This window comes from Pteropus alecto, unplaced genomic scaffold (assembly GCF_000325575.1).
Source record: "Pteropus alecto unplaced genomic scaffold, ASM32557v1 scaffold432, whole genome shotgun sequence".
NCBI classification, from domain to species: Eukaryota; Metazoa; Chordata; class Mammalia; order Chiroptera; family Pteropodidae; genus Pteropus; species Pteropus alecto.
Window position 1 is genome coordinate 249102 of NW_006432235.1, and position 6440 is coordinate 255541.

A 6440-nucleotide genomic window follows, 5' to 3' on the forward strand; every position below is an offset into this window, starting at 1 on the left:
CAGCAGGACAGAGACAAGGATGTAAGGAAATTAAGAGTGTGAAGGTGTCATTGGTCAGGTGTTCAGCGGAAGGAGTGTCCAAGGGCGAAGGTGTCATTGGTCAGGTGTTCAGCGGAAGGAGTGTCCAGTGGAGCTGGGGGTAGCGACAACCTCCCAGCTCAGCTATGGTCACACAGAACTTCAGGGAAGTTCTCTGAGCTGTCTCATCTTTGCTTCCTGCCAAGTTCCCAAGCCTGATTCTCCAGCCTTCCCATACCTCCTGTGATGTACTCAGAACCCTTTCATTAAATCCCCCCTCTGCTTCTTAGATCCAGAAGCCATGTCTGTCCTTTGGAAACTGAAAACACAACAGGTAGAAGCCTTCGTCACCCTAGTGCAGGAGACCCTTGAATCTGCCCCCCTGCAGCCCGAAGGGAGGTTTCATGCTTGTGAGACCATCTTCCTACTCCCCATGATGCAGATTGCATTAACAGATGGTGACTTTCATCTTCCTTACAAAACAGACTGAAGTCTCCTGTTTTGAAGAAAGAGGCTGCCTTTCTTGAGGAATGAGGAAGGAAACTTATTTGATTTGCAAAGCTCTCCTGCTAAAGGTGCTTATCAGATTAGAGATACATTAAGTCTCCATCTATGGAGGACTGGAGAAATAAGCTATGGTGCCTTCAGACAATGCAACACCGTGCATATCTAAAAAAAGTAATAATTAGGAAGGTCTAGTTACCTAAACAGAGTGTTTTCCAGAATACCATCTTAAGTGAAAAAGGCAAGATGCCAAATAGTATATGAGGATGTAACCTTTTGTGTGAGAAAATATAAAAATAAAATGCGTTCCTATACTACTATTAGTACTACTATTATTGTTGTTGTTATTATTATTATTTTGTATAAACACTGCAAGGATACACAAGAAGTTCGTAAAAGTGGTGACCTCTAAGAGGGGGACAAAAAATGAGGCTACAGGTGTGGAAATGAAATGTTCTCATTTATATGTATAAATTTAAATTTTTAAACACATTCACATAGTACTTGTTTAAATTATATCTATATATAGATTATATGACTCAATGCATCTGAAATACTTAGAACAATGTCTCCACATCAGTACATGCTGATTATTATACAATATATAATATATAGTAATATTATATAAAATATGCATTGGAAAGTTCTGGAAAGGTACAAAAGAAATTGGTTCAGACCAGAGCAAAAGGAGAACTAACTGGGCAACTGGAAAACTGGTATGGGTGAGAGACTTATTTTTCGCTATTCATCCCCTACCTTTTTATTTTTTATTTTTGGTATTTTCTACCATAGTAAATATATATATTTTGGTATTTTCTACCATAGTAAATATATTACCAAGACAAACACATAACTATGCATGCATTTTAAGGAGCTATTTATAATCCGCAAGGCAGGAAGCCGTATGATGACAAATGAGTACAGATGCCTTTTTCTACTGAGCTTCTAGGAGAAACCAGGGGAAGCCATTCCTAGGCAAATGTCACAGCTCCCTGTCACAGATCCAAGAGGTCACCTAACCGGGTTAACTTCTTGCCCTCTGGGACCTAGCACGGGGCCTATAATACTGGAGGCTTCCATATATACACCTCATCTTTTCTCGGCCTTTTGGCTAAGATCAAGCACATAAATACATTTCATTTCAGGGACTCTAGGGCTGAACGGAGGCTTTTGTCTCTTGTGGTCTCTCTAAGTCTGTAAAAACACACAAAAACAACTCGAGGTGGCTTGCGGGGAGCGCACCCATGTGAGGTCTCCCTCAAGTAACCGTAAGGAAAAAACACATTTGTCCTGGATATGGAAGAGGGACACATTTCTCTCTCATTTTTTCAAAGTGAGTGCCACTCACTGAACCGAGCACAGGGAACATGGCAAGCGAACAGGACACACGAGGTCATGACTGCTGTGTGCACACGTTCCAGGGAGAGGCAGTATAAGCACACACACACACACACACACACACACACACACACACACACACACACACACACACGATTGTTTTTGGGTAGCCAAGTATACAGTAAGAAAATAAAGGGATGTGGAGGCTCTTGGGGGCCCGATCTAGACTGAGTGTTCAGAGAAGGGCCTTTTGAGAGGGTGACCTTGGAGCTGAGAGGCAAGGAATGAGGAGAAACCACCACCCAAAGAGTGGAAGGAAGGAGCGACATTCCAAAAGCACAAATTCCCTGAGGGAGAGACGCATGGGTGTGTTCACCAAAGAACAGGAAGGCTCCTGCGGGTGAACCCACAGTGACAGAGGAACTGAAATTAGGCCAACAATGGGGTATTGTGACAAACACAGAGACATGGATGAAGCAGAATACAGACTTCAGAAACATATACACGCAGAGAACCGCTTGACTTATGAGCAAATGCACACCGACCACACTGCAGTGAAGAAAGAATGGACTTTTTTTTAGTTATGCTGAGTCAGTGACCCCTACCCCACACTGAACCCCAAATAAATTTCCAGATGGTTCCCAGGTCTAAGCATGAAAGATAAAACAATACATATTCAAGAAAAGGCATTGGAAAACATCTTTGGAATATAGAGACTGGCAACAATTTCTTTTTGTATTTAAATAAATTTCCAGTTGCTTTTTTAAAAATTAAATTTATTGAGGTAAGATGGGTTAATCACATTTAATGGCAACAGATTTCTTAAACAAGACACAGAAGCATCAGGTACAAATGAAAAGTGGTGAGTTAAGCCATCTTAAGGTGAGAGCTTCTGTTGCTGTAGACTAAATGTTTGCATCCTCCCCAAAATTTGTATGTTGAAACTAATCCCCAAGGTGATGGTGGTAGGAGGTGGGGCCTTTGGGAGGTGATTAGGTCATGAGGTGGAACTCCTAGGGATGAGGTTGGTGTCCTTATGAAAAAGACCCCAGAGAGCTCCCTGTCCCCTTCTGCTATGTGAGGACTTGAGGAAAAGACAGCCATCTATGACCCAGGAATCAGATTCTTGTTAGATACAGAACCCCCAGGAACCTTTGTCTCTGACTTCCTAGGCTCCATAACTGTGAGAAACAAATTCCTGTTGTTTACGAGCCACCATCGAGTCTGTGGTATTTTTGTTCAAGCAGCCTGAACGGACTAAGACATGTTCGTCAAAAGTTACTTTTGATAAGGGCTAGGAGATCAGTTAGGCACAGAGAACTTATTGAAAAGACAACGGGGAGCAATAAAAAGAGAAAAATACCTGCTTTGTCTCTAGGGTGTGTTCACCGAGTAGGACTTTCCCACGGGTGCTGTAGAAGCGAGGTGAACACTGGGGATTGAGTGTCTGCCAATATGAGGAAGAGTAGAGAACTCCCACAGTCTCCTAGAGTGATACCGGGTGTCTGGAGGGATTCAGAGGGCATCAAGATGGACAAGAATGGGGGTGGTGGTAACTGTGAGTTGTAAATAACTTCTGCTGTCCAAATCCGTGCACAGATCCCTCTCGAGGCCTCATCACTGCTGAGTGAACATGCCTGTGTGGGCCTGGCCTCCAGGTGTACGTGGCCCATACCGCCCTTGCATGCTTGAGTGCTTTTCTAAGTGTAAGGCAGATTTTGAGTCAGGACACAACACACTCAAATGGGTAATTGGAGGAGTTTAACTACTTACAAAGGTATGCGGGGAATGTGGGGCAATCTCCAGGGTCTATTGTCTCGTAAGATAAGAGAGAAGAAGCAGAACAGATTAGGACTGCGCCATCATTTGTGTGAGGAAAACTTTAAAAAAATGGGAAAATATTTTCCCATTTTTTGGGTTTTACACAAACACCAGCAGGATGCATAAGAAACCCATCAAAGTAATGGCACGTAAGGAAGACTAAGTACTTAGGTATAGCAGTGGGGATGAGACCTTTTGAAGTGTACCTTTTGAATTTTATTTAGATTTCTTAACCCCATAAATGTGTCACCCATTTAACAGTTATATATATTAAGCAGGATGAATAGTGCCTTAAAATTGTGATATCTTGTCACTTGTTAACCATTATACACATTCTCTTGTATGCAGTGAATTTCTGGAAAAAAATACAAGAGCACGCTAAGGGGATGAGACTGAAAAGCTCGAAAACTGGGATGCGTGGGGGACTCATTAGACTTAAAATATTTTTTTTATAGTCCCTGGTTCAGCTTTATTACCTAACAGAAGTCCAGTTTCTGGAACAGTAAAAGTAATTATTCCAAAGTTTAATTAAAAACACAGTTTACAAATATTTAATATCTTCTGAAAATCATTTCCAAGTTAAGCATGAAAAAAACATATACGCAATATATAATTAAATACCAGATAGCTTCAAATCCCATTAGTTCCACACTCAGCAACATCAGTCTTTTGAGGTACTTCGAAATCTTCTGTTAAATCTACCAAGTTGTTTTCTACGATGAGGAAGGGGATGGAAATCCCTATTGCTTTCAAACTCCATACATGCTTACAGTAGCTCCTGGAGTTACTTGCTGGGCAAGTTCTTTAAGATTATTGGTCGATTGTTCAGCAAGATGCATCTTGAGGGCCGTAACAGGCAGATCGTGTTGGGTGAAGGTCTGGTGCTCAGCCGCTCGTTCTGGGCCTCCTGGAGCTTCCTGAGCAATTTGGTGGTCTCATCGAGTTTCCTCTGGAATACTTCGGCTTCTTCAGAGTCAAAAACTTCAACTGGAGCACCAAAGTTTGCTACTGTTTCCAGGGCTGTGAGCCTGCTCCGATTACTGGAGTCTAACTGCACTGCTGGTTCTATTTCTATAATCTCTATTTCTCTTGCTGTGTCAAGTGTGCTAGTCTGGCCTTCATTTTCAGGCGATGACGTCTCCAACTCTTGCAGGGTTTGAGAATGCCTTCCTTTTATTAAAACATCCGGCAAACTGTCTGCCATAACATATGGATAATCTTGGCAGGTGGCTAAAAACTCATAGATGCTGAAATCGCTCTGAAGATAAGTCTTCTCCATAGTTGACTAGATTAAATCAGAATCGTCCTTGCTGATATTTGCAAATGTGGAATTGTAATGTGATGCATCAGAACTGTAGGGCCCCATAATTCAAGTATAACACTGGAGTTACTTTGTTCCTTTTATCTTCTTTGAACCCCTGCAGAGTACTCACTGCAGACTGAAGCCTTCCCGTTGTCCTCCCCTGTCTCACAGGGCAGTAGCCAGGTCCTCCTACAATGAGACCCACAGGATGGAGAAGTCCCAGCATTGTTGTTCCATCCGGTTTTCTTCTTTCCAATTCACACTGACTATTAACAAGCCGCCCGGTCAGCTTCCCTCCAGATTCCTTAACGATCCAACCGATCTGCTCCTGCTCTCTTTCTAGATTATTGCTCTTAAGTTTATTTTCAAGCATATCTTTGTCTTTCTTTTTGTCGTCCTTATTGGGGCCTCTTGAAGGCCTGTGCTTCAGTACCGCCAGAATCTTACCTTTCTGCGGGCCAGCAGACTCTGTCTTCCCCGCTCTGCGAGGCGTCTGCTCTTTCTGCTTTCGACTTTTTTGCAAGTCTGCCATGAAGTCTATGCTCTGCCTGAGGCTCTGAATTCTCCCCTGGCTAAGAATTTTCACTCCTGAGCGCAATAGCTTCTTTGCAGCTTTATAATAAACGCTTTCTGGTTTGCTGTAAATCATAGCATTAGTGCACATAAGTTTGAAGTTATCCTTTAGTTCTTCTATGGACTGGCAGTCATTGTTCTTGATATTTTCTTTTATGGCACTGAAATCCACTGGGTGTTTAATGATCACGGAGTAGCCGGGAGCAATAAAATCAGTCACAGGAAATGGAAAGAAAGCACTTGGGTCTTTTCTCTGTAACTGTCTCTGCAATTGATTCAAAGCTTCTTGAAGGGGTGTCTGTTTTACTTTTTGTTTGGCTAAAGAGCTTGCGAGAGGCTTCTCAGGAAGCAAGTCTAAGCTTACAGGGGCCTGACATAGGAAGTCTTTTTGTGCCTCACTCTCCACACGATCCTGATCTCACTTTTTAAAATTTTTTTCACTCGATTCCGTTTTCTTCCATTTTCTTCCCCTGGAAACTGCTTCTCGCCTTTCTTTCTCTTTGTCTGCTTTGTGTACTTGTGTTTGCCATGATCGTTTTTGTCTTCGAAGAGGCCTGAGTTGAGCTCAGAGCTGCCGGTGGAGAGCTTGGTGACTTCGTTCCCTTCCACTTTGAGGACCAGCCTCAAAGGCTTCTCTACAAACTTCTCATACTTATGCTTCTTGTGCATCTTGCCCATGTCAGCTGGCCTGGTGCCCAACCCCCGCACCAGGCCTAGGCCATGCGGTGCTGCTTCTGTCCCAGCCAAGTGGAGGGCGGGAGCAAGCTGTGACATGTGGGTGCGGGAGACCCTTCCCACCACCATGAGAGGACCGCGTGAGACCTGGCCAGAGCCCCAAAGGCAGTGGCAGGTCTGCCAGCTAGACTTAAAATATTTTTTGAGA

At 43.2% G+C, this 6440-nt stretch overlaps 1 pseudogene; it reads right to left on the reverse strand.

Annotated features, from left to right (window-relative positions):
• Positions 1–4311: 4311 nt before the first annotated feature.
• Positions 4312–6235, reverse strand: LOC102891030 (annotated as a pseudogene).
• Positions 6236–6440: the final 205 nt, after the last annotated feature.